The sequence below is a fragment of the Cynocephalus volans genome, chromosome 5 (genome assembly GCF_027409185.1).
Source record: "Cynocephalus volans isolate mCynVol1 chromosome 5, mCynVol1.pri, whole genome shotgun sequence".
In the NCBI taxonomy this organism is placed as follows: Eukaryota; Metazoa; Chordata; class Mammalia; order Dermoptera; family Cynocephalidae; genus Cynocephalus; species Cynocephalus volans.
This window is the reverse complement of record NC_084464.1, coordinates 165,865,967-165,883,156: the sequence shown is the minus strand read 5'-3', so window position 1 is coordinate 165,883,156 and position 17,190 is coordinate 165,865,967. Positions and strand designations below refer to the sequence as shown.

Sequence of the window (17,190 nt, the reverse complement as noted above, 5' to 3'; positions counted from 1 at the left end):
TGAGGGGTGTCACACGACAAGAATGGCAGAGAACTTTCAGGTGTTCACTTGCTTTCCATATAAAGCCCCCATTTTCCTCCCTGACATCCCCTTAAACCATTGTATTAGTCCATTTCTGTTGCTTATAACAAAATACACAGAACTGGGTGATTTATAAAGAAAACAAAATTCGTTGCTTTCAGTTTCTGAGTCTGGGAAGTTCAAAGTCCATCGGGTGGTGGCAACAGTGACCCAGGGGTCTCACATTGCAAGATGGTGGAAGCAGAGAGAACAGAGAGACAGACAGACAGACTCTCCTCTTCTTTTAAGGCCCTTGGAACCACGCCCCTGACCACCATTTTTAATCCATTCACTACTACATGGTCCTACAATCCAATCGCCTCTTCAAGGCTCCTCCTCTCAATTACCATAATAGGATTTCCCACCCTCTTAACAGTCACAGTGGGGAGCAAGTTTTTAACGCATAAAACTTGGGGGACACAATTCAAGCTTCAGTGAGTTTTGGGGACATAATTCAATCCACTATAACCATTAACTCACTGCTCTGCGACTGGATCAATCCATTCACATGGGCATGGTCCTCACGATCCAATCACCTCTTAAATGCCATATTGATGATTAAGCTCCAATATGAGCTTGGGAGATGATGTTCAAACAATAGCAGGTAGTCATTGCTGGAGGCGTTTAAAGGAGAGAAGAATGAAACTACCACTTTCCTGTAAAAATAGACCCATTCCTTCCATGTTTGCGATGAAGAGAGAATACTGAAGTGGAGAAGGGTAGGCAAATCCTGTCCACTGAGGGTCACCTTGTCCTTGGATATTTCTCAGTAGTAACCAGGGATGGTGCCATTATGGTGGCAGTATAGCTGGGGGGACCAGAGGACGGCACATGCATGTGTGTGTATGTGTGTGATGAGTGTTATGTAGTGTAAGCACGTGCATGTGTGTGCAAATAAGTGTGTGTGTGAGTGTGTGCACGTGTGCTCCAAGCAAGGTAACAGAATCCTTCTTCTTAAACTCATCATTGGAGTAGAATCACTGGTTAGTGATGTAAATAAAATTTTAAGGAAGGTCAGCACATAACACAGGGCAATACACTCATGGAGGTACATGGAAGGACAAGTTGATTTACTCTTCTGTGACTTTAGAATCACCCTGGGAACCATCCCTGCATAATTACCAATGACCCTGCGAGTCAGAGGCTTGCTGGGAATCAAGATGCCAGAGAGGTTAGATCCCTGGGGGTACAGGTGGCAGAGAATGGGTTCCAAGAGACAGGGTCACTGGGTGGTTCCTGTCTAGCCTGGCTTCACAGGCAGGAATGTACGCGGTCAGCCCAGCTGCTCGTCCATGCTCAGAGTGGCCACCAGGCCCAGAAATGGAGCTGGACCGAGTCCTGCTGAGAGCAGGTGTGGGCTGGATGATCGGGGACATTCCAAAGACTAATTTCATAAAACAAATTCCTTAAGTGGAGCCTTATCTTAGAAAGCAAATCCACTAGCACAAAGGTTCAGAGTGTGGGCTTTGGAGAGGGTCAGACATAGACTGTGTTCTGTGTTCCCAGCAAGTTACTCTCCCTAAGCTTTGGTTTCTTGGTGTGTTTATCTGAAGACATGTTTACCTGTAATCATTTTTGACACGTTCTTAGAGGACCATTTAGAGCTGTGCTGCTAATATCCATGGAAGGTGAGCACAAAGTTTAATTTAAATTTCCTAGTAGCCACACCAAAGGCAGCAAAAAGACACAGGTGATGTTAATTTAATAATGTATATTATTCATCACAAGATATCCAAACTATTGTCATTCCCACATGTGATGAGGTTATTGTTCATTCCTCCTTTTGTAGAGTCTCTGAAATCTGACAAGCATTCTGCACTGTACATCTCAGGTTGGCCCAGTGCATTTCAAGGACTCAGTGCCCACGTGTGACTGGTGGATTCCTTACTGGGAAGAAGAGGTTTGCGTAGTTAAATGAAGTAATCACCAGAGCACAGTACCCGATAGTTGATAAACACCCAGTTCATGCAGGGTTTTTCAGCTATATTTTTCCTATCTCATAGCATGTCACATACACTTTTTTTCTTTCCTTCTCATGTTGGGGTCACTGTGCTTTTGAGAGCAATCCTTCTATTTTACTGCTAGGTGGGCCAGCTGTGCTGGGGCTCATAGCCACACACCAACCCCAACCCCTAGCCATCGTCTGAAGAATGTGCACGATAGTCAAGACGAGAAGCAACGATGGGGCGGCTGGCCCACGAAGATGCGCGTAGAATCTGGAAAGGAAGCCCACGGCGGGGAGGCTGGGGATGGAGCCCACCGTGTCCAGGCACAGGAAGGGCAGACTTGGCGCCCACAGGAAACCCTTTTTTGCATCTTCAGTGATTCAATGTCTGGTTCATTGTAAGAGATTGATAAACATTTGGTGAATGTATGGATGAACGAATAAAATAGCAAATAAAAATATGGCAATTAAAACTTTTTTCAGATTTATCAGGCCATGTGGATTAGCTCGGGGCCCATTCAGGACTGACTATCAGAGCTGCTTTAGTTCATCAGAATAAGTTTCAGTTTTGGGAAACACTTTCATTAAAGGGTTAAACTCAGAGGGCTTTCCTTTCCCCCTGTGAGACTTCTCCAAAAAAGCCTCTTCCTAGGAAAACGAACACAGTTGCATCGTCACTGGGATGGTTGCGACTCACTGGTGCATTAGGAAACTTGTAGCAATATTTGGAGCCTTCCTGCAGCTGCGCAGGCAGTGGGGCTGCAGCACATCCAGAGACCAGCAGATAAAGTGAGGGACGGAGGGAGCTCTGCGGTTAAGGCAGCGCGGCGGATCTGAAAACATTTGAGCATTACAATTCCCGGTAGCTATGTGCTTCGTTCCTTTCAATCCATCTTCTTTTCTGTTAGAGAGAAAGACTAAAACAAAAACTTAGCTTAAAAAGACAGATGAGCCATTATAAAAAGATTCCCTCCCAGGATTACCTTAAAAAATTCATTTTATGTTGTTTACTGTTTAGATAAACATGTTTTTCAAAGCCTAAAGTATGCAGAACATACAGAGCAATGTGCAGCTTGAGAGACATTTGGTAAAATGCACACACCTGTGTGAGGACAATCTAGACAAGGAGGGAGCCCAGTGTCACAGACCAACCACCTGGTCATGCCCACGACCTCCACAAGGTGGTCCCCTAATGACCTGCAATACCACGGGTAGCTTCACCTGTTGATGAGCTTTATACAAACAGAATATTTTTGTCTAGCTTCTTTTGCTCAGCATTGTGTTGTGAGATGCATCCATGCTGCATTTGGCAGTACTTTGTTCATTTTTCATTTCTGGATGCTATTCCACTGAATAAATACATGACAGTTTATTTATTCATACTATGGATGTCTCCACTTGGGACAATGAATAATACTACTATGAACATTCTTGTACAGGCCTTTTGGCACACGTGTGCATGCATTTCTTTTGGTTAGGTACTTAGGAGCAGAATTTCGGGGCCATGGAATATTATGTATTATGCTTTAGTAGACACTGCCAAATATTGTTTACCAGCCTTCAATTCATAACAGTTTTAGTTGTTCCACATATTGTCTAACATTTGGCATTACCAGGTTCTGATTTTAGTCATTCTGGTAGATATGTAATGCTATCTCTACACAGTTGATGGGTCCAAGACTGGATTTAATTTATAAAAAATTGTAACTATTATTCTTTAAATATGTTTGCCTTATAATTCTCACTTTTATTTTCTTCTGGAACTCTATTAATTATATTTACATTGTTGTGAAAATGTACCAGCAAGAAGAAAACGACACTTGGAAGGTTGGAGAGCCAGGTATTTATTACACTGGTAGGCCCAGACTAGCTAATGCTTGGAAATCTGGACCCCGAGGTCAGGTTTCACAAAGTTTTTATAGGCAACAAATCGACAAGGCTAGCATAGCCATAAGTTTCATTTCTTGGAATTCATGTAGTCTAGGCAGATAAGCAAGCTAAGATCGGTTATAAAAGCCAAAAACGCAAGTAGTGATTAGAGGCCCAACTAGTGTAACAAGCAAATGTTGTTTCAAAGACAAAATATCACTTCAAGGACAAAACAGACTTATGAGAAAATTATTTTGGCATTTTCCCAATATCATATTGTCTCATCCTGTTTCTCATGCTTTTTATTTATTTCTCAGATGTTAACTCTCTGTAATTCTGGATTCTTTGTGGGTAATATTTACAGAAATATCTTTTGTTCCACTGACTCTTTTTTGAGGCATGTATACAATGCTGTTAAAAATAATTCATAGGTTTTTTTCATTTTAAGCATATATGTTTGTGTGTATGTCTGTGTGTGTATTTATATTTTAGAAATTCTATTTGATTCTTTCCCAAATCTATCTGTTAATTTTTGATTGCCTCCAGTTTATTGCTCATATTTACAATTTTACCATTTCTTAAAAATAGTATACACATACTTGTTTTACATTTTACATCTGATAATTTCAATGTCTAAAGTCCTTGGGAGTCTAATTCTGCATTTTTTTTTCTTGCATACTCTTCCCTATGGTGGCCTTTTCCCTTATGTTTTATAATTATAGATTTCAGGTTCATAATCAGCTGATCTTAGTGGAAATCTGAGAGGCCTACACTGCCTCATTTGAGAGGCCATGTGTTCTTTTCAAAGACAATAATTATCCTTAACTATTATATGTTAACTTCTGGGCTAGGAGTTTAGGGAATCTGTGCATTCAGTGTGGTAACCATTAGCCAAATGTGGCCATTTAAATGAAAATTAATTAAAAAATAACTGAAATAAAATAAAATGAAATTAGTTCCTCATTTGAGTAAGACACACTGCAAGTGTTTGGTAACCACGTGGCTGCTATAGTATACTTCTATCATTGCAGAAAGTTGTATTTGAAAGTAGTGTATGGAATCACAGAGACATATAAATTTGAATCTCCAAATTCAAGGCAGTACTGTAATTACAAATTAGTAAACAATGTGCTTTCCACATGGGAGGAAGACTTTACTCAGTCCCTCAAGTAACTGGTATTTATTCAAGGGGCTTTATTCCAAACTGTCACTTTCTTTGGCCCAAGACTTGCTTCCTTTTAACTGAGAGGTTGGTAAAACCCAAGGAGATTGCTGGTATGGGGAAAATCATCCTTAGCAAAGCTTAGAATTTAATTTCACATATGCTGCGTTAGTTTTTAACATCTGAAGATTTCCTGTGCAATGCCTTTGAGTGTACGTAAGCATCTAGAACAGGTTGGCTGCATTAAATTGAAACAAGCCGTAGGCCATCAGCACAAAGTTCTTTCTGTATCCAGAACCCTTATGCAAGCAAGCTGGGGCTTTACTAAAGACATTCCTTGTAAGTGATTAATTCTGAATCAAGCTTCAGCCATTAATGGCCAGATAATATCCAATTGGTTATACAGCTTGGGACCTCCCATTGCACCACACTCAAATAAAGCAAATACCTAGTCATAGTGAATTGAGTGGTTACTGTCCTCTGCCTGCATATTCAGTCTGTAAAATCTCACTGCACATGTGCCACAGTAAAAGCCATAACCTCCTTTCCATTTTGGCATTTCCCAATTTATCAATTGTTCTTTGCTCAAAAATAAATGCTGTTAAATTTATTGGGTCTCAAGTTTTACTTTTTTTTTTTTTTTTTTTTAACAATTTTGTGTCAAAAGTAGAATCAGAATAAGATCTCCAGTAACCCCCAGGAGCACTGAGTGACCAAGCCAAGGTACCCACTGGGCCCACTGTGTTCACTGCTCTGGGGGTGAGATCCCTCTCAGATTCAAGTTCTGCAAATTTGCCTTTTAAACATTTCAACTTCACTTGAGCATTTCTTTAGTTGGACTGAGCTTGGAATCTGATAGGATTTAATAAATAACTGGACTGGGTCTAGTTAGAAGCCTCAGGTAGTACCTTCTGAAAATGGGTTCCTCCAAATCTAAGGAGTCTGGTACTCTACTTTCTAGGATATCAGCTAATTTATGTATAAAAATTGCAGGCACAGAATCTGTGTATTTTTGGAAAAAAAATTGGTTTAACCCACTAAGGACAATTTAGAATTACAGTGGCCATAATGGGGGAGTTTTAACTTGTGAGGTGCGTTAGGACAGAAAGGGTCCAAAGTGCTTCAAAAACAGTGGGATATATATTTGATTGGCATGTAGAGGCTTATAAAAAAACTAAATGAATAAAAAACAGCTTCTGTGTAAAAATTCTTATAAAAGACAAATAAGAAATCTTAAAAGGTTTTTATTTCAAAAATATTAGTAAAAAACTTTAGCCAGCAGGGTGAGTAATCTTGTTTCATTGGCTGGAAACACAATTTGTATCCAGATATTCTTTTAAAAACTAGAGAGTTTTATATTATTGTACCTGGCACATGGCTAGAATTTTAGAATGAAAGCTATAAGATTTGCTTCTGTCTGTATGTTTACATGTGTCTATATGTGTGAAATTTTCTTACCTACAGATTGTATTGACAAAATTAATTTATAAAAAAGCTCTATGTAATTGACTTAAAGAAAAACAACTGCTTATATAATTATGTATTCTTTAAACTCTTAGACAGGTAAAAACTAACCCAAATGTTTTTCTAGGTTACACAATCTAGAATAATCTTCAGCAAATAAAGGTTAATTCAAGTTACTAGAACTAATAAAACAAACGTGACTTTAGAGTTGTCAACATTAGATATAATTCACACAAAAATTTTTATTCTTACAGGGCTTACTAGTCAAATATGTTCTTGTTATCTATACTAGATATTCAAGATTATAGAACTATGAGTTCAACATAATATGTGCAAATAGAAATGCATCAAGCACAGCAGTGAAACAAACAAACATTTGTGCATTTAACTGTTTTAGAATTCCTGTTTTTGTGATGGCTGCTTAGCATGTACATTCTGTAAAATAGTTAACAGGGAAATAAAATACTGCTTAAGTTTGTTTAATGTTTCAGTTTTCATGAGTAATTATTAGGAAGAAGTAATTTTAATAGATGTAAGAGTAATAAAAGTTTATAAATGAACTTTTAAACAATAATTATGTTTCATAACATTTCTGCTAAAATTTTGCAAGTCACATTCATACCTTATAGCCTTGGAGTTTTCCTAAATTAAAATTAAATGATAGGTATTCACTGAATGCTGAGATCATTTCTAAATAAGATAAAATGCTGATGCATTAATTGCTGAGCATAAGTTTATCCACTTTTGCTTTTTATTACAAAGAGACTAAAGGTATTTAGATCTTTTAATATACATGTCCTGTGCCACATTGGAATATTGTACTATGAAGAGGCAGATGTTTCTAGAAATTATGAAATGGTTTTAATTTAAAGAATGTCGGTTGGTGCATGACAGACAATTCACAATTGCTTACCCGTACTTGTATTAGTCAGGGTTCTGCAGAGAGACAGAATCAGTAGGATATGTTATAAATATATGAGAGGGATTGATTAGGGGAATTATCTCACATGGTTGTGAAGAGAAATCCCACGATCGGCCGTCTGTAAACTGGATGCCGGTAGCGTGGCTCAGACCAAGTCCGAAGGCCTCAGAACCAGGGAAGCTGATGGTGTCCTTGGTGTAAGTCCTGGAACCCAAAAGCTGAAGAGTCTCAGCTCTGATGTCCACAGACAGGAGAAGAGTGTGTCCCAGCTCCAGCGGATCTTCACCTTTTTTCGGTTTTTGTTATATCTCGCGGCCCCCAGTGGATTGGAAGGTTCCCTCCCATACTAACAGCAGACCTTTCCCGCCCAGTCCGCTCAGGCTGTCATGCTAATCTCTTCTGAAAACACCCTCAAGAACACACGTAAAATGACAGCTTTACCAGGTTGCTCGGCGTTCCTTAATCTAATCAAGTTGATACCTAGAATTAACCTTCACTACTTTTCTCTGAAAATTAAAGTTACTAAAAGTTGAGAATTATAATTAATATATGGCAATTAAAATTATTGAAAATAATGAGGAAAACTACTCTATATGCAAGTACACAGAACTTTTTGTAAGAAAATCTGTAAGGTGTGAGGATGTGTTTTGTTTTGTTAAGGAAAAAGAGAGTAATGTTTTTACTAAGGTAGAATGACTTTTTGTTCCACAATGAGAGAAAGAAAAAATATAGCACAAAAACTGAGTAGATACAAGAAAGTTTAAAAGATTTGTGGAAGAGAAATCTTGAAAAAGGTATTTTATGGAAGATCAAGCTGGTTAGATATGGAGATAATTATGCTTTTAAAATCGAGCATTAATATCAGAAGTGCACTGATGCCAAACTAGCATTCGGTCTTCTATGTTAGAACAGCAAGGTGTTCTTGGAGCACTGGCCTGCTCTTAACCAGAAAATAAGACAAAAAGACAAAGCCTTTGTAATAAGAAAATGAGAAAAGTTTTCCTTACCTTTTAAGTAATGTTCATGGGAAACGGATGTGGTTGATTACTGTGGCCCATCACCCAAACCCCCCTCTCTCCTCCCTGTCCTCCCTCCCACCCAGCAATGTCCCCTCTGTTTGCTTGTCGTGTCAACTTCAAGGGATTGTGGTTGATATGTCTTCTTCCCCCCACCCCCGTTTTTTTTTTTTTATGTGTGTGTGTGAATTTATTTATTTATTTTAGCTCCCACCTATAAGTGAGAATATGTGGTATTTCTCTTTCTGTGCTGAGGGCTGGCCCGTGGCTCACTCGGGAGACTGTGGTGCTGATGTTTTTTTTTTTTTTTAATGGACTTTTTGTATGAACATTGCTGGGACTTTAATGTTTTGTGCTTTTTTTATTTGGTTTCCCCTTTCTGGATTTAAGGTTAGCTCTTTTTCCTTTTAAGCTATCTATTCCTTGCAGCAATTTGGTAGATTATAGTTTTGTAAAGAGAACTGAGACATTTGTCTTTATTTACCTACCTGATTCCTCCAGAATTCAGAAACAGTTATTGCTATTATTTTCATAGCAATGTAGTTATTTGCAAATTTTAATAAGAATCCACCTTCTTTGTAACAAGACAATTGGAAACATTAATCAATATTGCCAAGTCTTTAACCATAAAGTCGTATTTAAGAATGTGCGTAATATCAAATATGACCAGACAGTTTTAAGGAGCTAAGGTTGACTTTAAGAAGCCAATGTTTATAAAGCCCTCTTGAGAAAACCTACCCGGTACCTGGCTTTGAGGGTTCTCAAACCTTAGCCTTACGGAAGGAAGGCCTAGGAATTTTAAAATATTTTGAGAACCTCAAGAAGAGCGAAATTCACCCAAATCCACAGGTATTACAGGCAAAGTCCGATGGCAAGTCCTTGGATTGTCTTCCTAGTACAGAAAGGCTTTTAAAAGTCCAATGTAAAATGTCTTATTAAAAACTGCAGCAAACCAGACTTAAGCAGAGCCTACATGACCAACCACTGCTCTTCGTGCACTTCTGCAAATAATCAGACCATGGTTAATAAGACTAAATTTATTTTGCAAACAAATTGGTTTTACTGTGATTACTTTTGGTAGAAATAGGAGCAGCTGTAAAGAGAAAAAATTACGTTTCAATATAAAACCACAATGCGTCAAGAATACTGACCTGTAGTTTTCTTTTATTGTATCTTTGTCTGGTTTTGGTATCAGGGTGATGCTGGCCTCGTAGAATGAGTTTGGGAGGGTGGCCTCTGTTTCAGTTTTTTGGAATAGTTTGAAGAGGATTGGTATTAACTCCTCTTTAAAGTCTGGTAGAATTCAGCAGCAAAGCCATCCGGTCCTGGGGCTTGTCTCTGATGGGAGACTGATGATTACTGCTTCAGACTCCTTGCTTGTTATTGATCTGTTCAGGTTTTCTGTCTTCTTGGTTCACTCTTGGCAGTTCGTATGTGTCCAGAAATTTACTCATTTCCTCCAGGTTTTCACATTTGCTGGGATATAGTTGTTTCTAATAGTCACTAATGATTCTTCATATTTCTGTGGTATTGGTTATAATGTCTCCTTTTTCAGTTCTGATTTTTGTTATTTGGGTCTTCTCTCTTCTTTTTTTTTTGTTAACCTAGCTAGTGGTTTGTCTATTTTATTTATCTTCTCAAAAAAACCACTTTTTTTTTCATCGATCTTTTGTATCATTTTTTGAGTTTCTATTTAATTTAGTTCTACTCTAGTCTTATTATTTCTTTCCATCTACTACCTTTAGGATTGGATTGTTGTTGTTCAAATTCTTTGAGGTGTAGTGTGAGGTCATTTACTCAAACTCTTCCACTTCTTTTGATGTAAGTTTATTACAATAAACTTCCCTTTTAGTACTGCTTTTGCGGCATCACACATGTTTTAGTTGATGTGCCTTTATTTTCATTAGTTTCAAGACATTTTTTGATTTCCTGTTTAATTTCTTCTTGGACCCATGTGTTGTTCAGGAGCATGCTGTTTAATTTCCATCTATTTGTATAGTTTCTGGAGTTTCATTTGTTATTGATTTCCAATTTTAATCCACTGTGGTTTGAAAATATACTTGAAATTATTTCAATTTTTAAAAAATTGCTGAGAGTTGATTTGTGACCTAACATGTAGTGTATTTTGGAGAATGCTCCATGTGCTGATAAGAATTTATATTCTGTAGTTGTTGGATGAAATGTTCTGCAGATGTCTGCCAGGTCCAATTGGTGTAAAGTGTAGTTTAAGTCCTGTGTTTCTCTGTTGATTTGTTGCCTGGATGATCTGCCCAATGATGAGAGGAGGGTCTTTAGGTCCTCCATTATTATCATAGTGGGGTCTCCCTCTTTCTTTAGGTCTAATTGTTATATATATCTGGGTACTCCAGTGTTGGGTGCATATATATTTATAATTGTTATGTGTTCTTGCAGGATCTATCCCTTTATCATTATATACTAGCCTTCTTTGTCTCTTTTTATGGGTTTTGGTTTAAAGTCTATTTTATCTGATATAAGAATAGCTACTTCTGTTCATTTTTGGTTTCCATTTGCATGGTATATCTTTTTCCATCCTTTCTCTTTTATTCTGTGTGTGCCTTTACATGTGAGGTGAGTCTCTTGAAGACAGCATATAGTTGGGTCTAGTTTTTTAATCCAATCAGTGTTTTTGGAATGGAGAGTTTAATCTATTTACATTTAGGGTTGTTATTGACAGGTATTGTTTTACTCCTGGTATTTCAATGCAATCCTCATCAAAATACCAATGACATCCTTTACAGAAATAGAAGAAACAATACTAACATTCATATGGAACAACAAAAGACCATTTATAGCCAAAGCCATCCTTCACACACACAAAAAATAAATAAAGCTGGAGGCATAACACTACCTGACTTGAAATTATACTACAAAGGTATAGTAACCAAAACAGCATGGTACTGGCATAGAAACAGACACTAGGACCATGGAACAGAATAGAAAACCCAGAAATCAACCCACATACTTATACCCAACTGATCTTTGACAAAGGCAACAAGAACATACACTGGGGAAAAGACTGCCTCTTCAATAAATGGTGCTGCAAAAATTGGACATCTATCTGCAGAAGAGTGAAATTAGACCTGTACCTGTTTCCATATACCAAAATCAACTCAAAATGGATTAAAGACTTAAATATAAGACCAGAAACCATAAAACTTCTAAAGGAAAACAGCAGAAATACTTAAGGAAGTAGGACTGGGCAAAGACTTTATGAATCAGATCTCAAAAGCACAAGCAACAGAAGAAAAAAAAATAAAGAAATGAGATTATGTCAAACTAAAAAGGTAAGAAAACAATCAACAGAGTGGAAAGACGACCTAAGGAGTGGGATAAAATGTTTGCAAACTATGCATCTGACAAGGGGTTAATATTCAGAATATATAAGGAAGTCAAATAGCTTCACAGTAAAAAACCAAATAGTCCAATTACAAAATGGGCAGAGGAGCTGTATAGACATTTTTCAAAGCAGGACATACAAATGGTCAACAGGTACATGAAAAAATGCTCAGCACCACTAGTCATAAGAGAAATGCAAGTCAAAACCACATTGAAATATCATCTCACCCCAGTTAGACTGGCCAGTATTAAAAAGACCTAGAGTAACAAGTGCTGGCGAGGATGTGGAGAAAGGGGAACCGTCCCACATTGCTGGTGGGACTGTAAATTAGCACAGCCACTATGGAAAACAGTATGGAGGTTTCTCAGACCACTACAGGTAGAGCTACCATATGAGCCAGAAATCCCACTGCTGGGTATATATCCAAGGGAATGGAAATCATCATGTCGAAGGGACACCTACACCCCCATGTTCACTGCAGCTCTATTTATAATAGCCAAAATATGGAACCAACCTAAATGTCCATTGACAGATGACTGGATAAGGAAAATATGGTTATACATACACTCAGTGGAATACTATTCAGCCGCACAAATAAAGAAATTCTGCCATTTGCAGCAACATGGATGAGCTTGGAAAAAATTATGTTGAGTGAAATAAGCCAGACACAGAAATACCACAGGTCCTCAATTATAAGTGGGTGCTAAGAAAGAAGGAAGGAAAGGAGGGAGAGAGGAAAGAAAGAAAGAAGAGAGAGAAAGAAAGAAAGAAAGAAAGAAAGAAAGAAAGAAAGAAAGAAAGAAAGAAAGAAAGAAAGAAAGAAAGAAAACCACAATAGTACAGTGATGTTTCAAAAGTAGAGAACAAATCTGTGGTTACTAGAGGTGGGAGGCTGGGTGGGAGAAAGGGGTTGGAGAGAGATTGCAAATGTGCAATTAAAATGTGCAATTTATTGTACATCAATTGGATAAGGGACATAAAGAATAATTACAATTTGTAATAATGAATATGCTAATAATATTGATTTTATCAACACATATTGTACACAAGTGATGGTAGTCAACATTGTACCCCAAATATGTGTAATCAAATCAATTATGCTTCAATAAAAAAATTAGTGAACTGCAAAAATATACAGGTGCAAAATGAAGTAAAATTTGGAAAACAATATACAAACAAAAAGGAAGATTGACAAAGAAATTTTAAAAAATTTCTAAAGAACATAATTGTTAAACTGAAAGATTTAACAGAAAGTTTCAGTAGTAGACTCAAGTGGAAGAAATAATTAAGGAACTCAGGGAGAGAACATTTGAAATTATCTAGACAGAGAAACACATACACATGCACAAAAGAATAAAAGGAAACGAAGAAAGCCTACAGGAATTTAAAAATTAATAAAAAGTAAAACTACAGTGCACCGTGTGGCTATTAGATTATGGTCTGTTCATTGTCCTTGAGATCCTTTTGTGATTGTTTGTTTTAACAACTTTATCACGTCCATAATTTATTTTATTTTATTTTTTTATTGAAGCATAATTGATAACATACATTTTGGGGATATATCATTGACTACCATCACCAGTGTTCAACACATGCTGATAAAATCAATAATGCTAGCATTTTCATTGTTATAAATTGTAATTATTCTTTACATCCCTCTTCCAATCGACGTACAATAAATTGCACATTTTTAACAAGTACAAGTTGATATGTTTTGACATATGCATACTACTGTGAAACTATCAGTGAAATAAAAATAATGAACAAATCCCTCATCCCCCAAATCTGCCCAGAGGGTTGTAATCTATTCTCTCCCTATCCTCACCTATTTTCATCGTCAACGGGCAGCCACTGATGTACTGTAGGTCATTATAGATTAGCTTGCATATTCTAAAATTTATATCAGTAGAATAAATTAGACACTACGTATTCCTTTCTGGCTGGCCTTTCTCTTGAGGCCTTACAATCTAGAGCCGAATGCCTCTGCAAGGACAAGCTTTATGCCTACTGTTGTCTGGGCCAGTCAAGTAGTTCACTCAGACACCCTGGGCCATAAACAGAGACGTTCAAACTGCACACCAGGAAAATATACTTTGAGCTCAAATCTCTCAACAAATCTTCTCAAGTAATTGTCCTCTGGACTCAGAGACTGAGTTGACAGTTTGTCCTGGACATTAAAATTTATTTTTCTTTCTTGTGCATAGAGTCGTTTGGTCAATGGGTGCCCCGGCTACGGAGTGTGTTTTTGGTTCTGTCTTCCTGGTGGTCGTCACTGTTATCTCCCTGGTGTGCTGTATCCTACCAGGGTCTTAAGTGTGTGTTTGCAGCCATCAGTTGTGTGCCTGATGGTGTAACTGCAGTTAGTGCCTTAAAAATCAGGATGAACAGCCAAAGCATGCTCTCTCAGTGAGCTCCATGCCATGACTGGTGAGTTTCATGCTAAGACAGAGACAAATTAGCCATGATGGTGACAGAGAGTGGCACTCATGCCCAAGGCTTGGTCAGTCTATCAAGATTGAGAGGATGACCAACAGGGATGGGATCGATAAACAAAATAAGCAGGAGGCCATTCGCTGGGGCTGTTTCTGTACCAGGAGCTCTTAGGCAAGCAAACTGTAACTTAACTTACAGTTAAGTTAGCCAAGAGCTTTCCGTGTAACTAGTTAATTTTGTATCAAGCTTCAGCCAATCATAGACAGCCAACTAGCCAATTGATTATGTAACTTGGGACCTACCATTAGACAATATACCAAACAAGGCAAATGCCTAGCTTTAGCCAACCAAGTAGCTTCTTTACTTTGCTTCCATGTTCAGCCTGTAAAAGCTCACTGCTCGTGCTGCTCGAGCAAAGTCCATAACGTCCTTCCAGTCATGAGTCAATCGATAAACTGTTCTTTGCCCAAATAGAGTCTTAAATTTTATTTGGTGTCAATTTTTTCTTTTTTTGACAGTTGCAATTCATCCGGTTTTCTGAGCAATTTGTTAGCATCTGTACACAGTCAGAAAACGCCTTCCTGCTTATCCTCAGCTCAGCATATGTCAGTAACGGGATGGTCCACCCCTGGGAGCGTTTCCTGATGTCAGGCTGAGACATGCATAGCTCCCGCATTCCTTCTGTGTGTTCTTTAACTCCCTGTACGTGCTGCTGTTTCGACCTCACTGTCACTTCTGTCTTTTCACTCTTCTGTGAGCTTTTTATGAGCAGAAACAGCACCTTATTCATGTCTTCATGTCACCGCAAACTGGCACTTGCTCAGCACAGAATAGGCCCTGGTTCATGATTAATTTCAGCATTTAAAACATAATCTGTTATGATGTACTTTCTTCAGGAGATCTACTGCATGAGTAAAAGATATCTACACAAAGCTGAGAATATGTAGGAATAGGGATTCTGTCACATCTGTTTTCCTAAGTGACAGAAGGGCTCTTTGCCCTTTAGTAGTTCACAACCTAAAACTGTACCCCTAGATTTTAAAAAGCCTAAGTCAATAGCAAATTAAATTTCCATATGAAGAGTTTTGATCTGAAGACACAAGGTCAGTCAATGTCCTACGGATGCTGGAGCTGGCTGGATCTACTCTGTGTCTCAGCTGTCGATTACTCACCCTACCCTAAATTGTTCTATTGAAAGCCCATAAAATATTCTGTTTTTATTTTATGGATATTCTAGGCAGTAATTCCTTAGCACAGGAGTCACAGAAAGTCATTCTAGTTCTACTTAGTATTTTTTTTGTTTGTTTTTTGTAAAGATCTGTAAAACATATGCAGATGTTTATGGCAACACAAAGCAAACATCTACGGCTGGCCACTCAGTGTGATTTCTTTGATGAGGCTCCATCCACTAATCTTCACGGTCTGTTACTAACTCTAGAGTTTCTTTAATAGGAGTTAGTTTGTACAGAATGTTCCTGCTGGTGTTTTCAAAATACTCTCCCAGAGGTCCCCGAGTCAAGTTATCATACTTGTCTTCAAATGCGATGTCTATAGGAACACGAGACTGTCAGATGAACACAGCACGTTTGCCAGTCTCCTGGAATACTCACCTGGCCGTTCTCCGCAGTAAACACACATGTACTTTAAGCTGTTTGCTTTATTTCTTGGAAACTGACAAAGTGAGTAGAACTCTCTGGTGTGAGTCTTTCCTTCCAGCAATCAAAAATGGAATGACTTTGATTAAAATAATAAAAATCTCTAAAATGGCAAATCAGTTACCATAGCAGTACATGACTATCTTTATGCTAGGAAGAAAATCCAAGGGTCTTTAACTGTAAACTTACAACATAAATGACGCTGAATGTAGGTTTTGACTGCCATGTAATTCTACAAGTTGTGATGAGAAGGGCCTGGGCCTGGGGTGAGACATAACCCTTGGTTTACGTCTGGCAAAAGGCTTTCTAGACGCGTGACCTTGGGGAAGTTACCTCTGAGACTCACTTCTGTCAACTTTAAATTGGAGACAATAGCTCCCACTTGACACGCTCATTCTGAGGCATCAAGAAGATCCAGTTTCTTCGACAAATAAGAAAAAATAAAACTGATGGATGGGGAAACTATAGCAATAGATGATTTAAGAGGTGTATCAACCAGTCACAGTATGTGGACTCTATTTGGAACCTAATTCACTCATCACTGTTAAAAAAAAGTGACACTTATGTGATAAGTAAAAATCTGAACAGTGATAGATTTGAAAATAAAGATTTATTATCAATTTTAAGGTATGATAATAATGTTTTAGTTAATTTAAAAATAGACCTTGTATTTTAGGAATATTTATGGTATTTACAGATGAAATTTTATGGTGAATAAATTTCCTGCAAGACAATATTCTACAGTAGGCTTGGGGGAGTGGGCAGGGTCATGTGAGTAAATAAAGCATATTTAATGGGACCAGCAGACGTTCCACCTCTGGTCTGAAGGAACTGGGATGACACTGTGTCATGTCTAGTTTCACATCCTAAATGTTACATGAACAAGAACAAGTTATGTCTTCAAAAGTCAAAATACTTGTCACTTTACATAACATGGTAAAAATTGCCTCAAAATTTATGGCTGGAAAATAGTATGACCCAATCTAAATACTCTTTCTGGTCTTTTGTTAAAGACAGATGCCATGTTTGCTGTAGACCTACTCTAGACCAGCTCTAATGAAGTCCCAAGTGAAACCACACAGGATCAGGCTGACATCAGCTAATTAACTACTTGCCAAAACATAAGTCAACACTCTTAAAGGAAAAAAAAATAATAATTCAGGTGTTTAATCACGTTGCATGCACCATGTTCTTTACCGAATCAAACTGGTTAAAAATATTTAAATAATTACTAGTCAGGCATAGAAGCAGGAAAATGTGTTATTCAAAGAGGAGAGAAAAACGGTAAATTGAAAATACCCCCCAA

The 17,190-nt window shown here is 37.8% G+C and overlaps 1 pseudogene; it reads left to right on the top strand.

Annotated features, from left to right (window-relative positions):
• The first annotated feature begins 1,323 nt into the window (after window positions 1-1,323).
• The window catches only part of LOC134379199 (vacuolar protein sorting-associated protein VTA1 homolog), a 35,794-nt pseudogene continuing 19,927 nt past the window's right edge, over window positions 1,324-17,190 (top strand).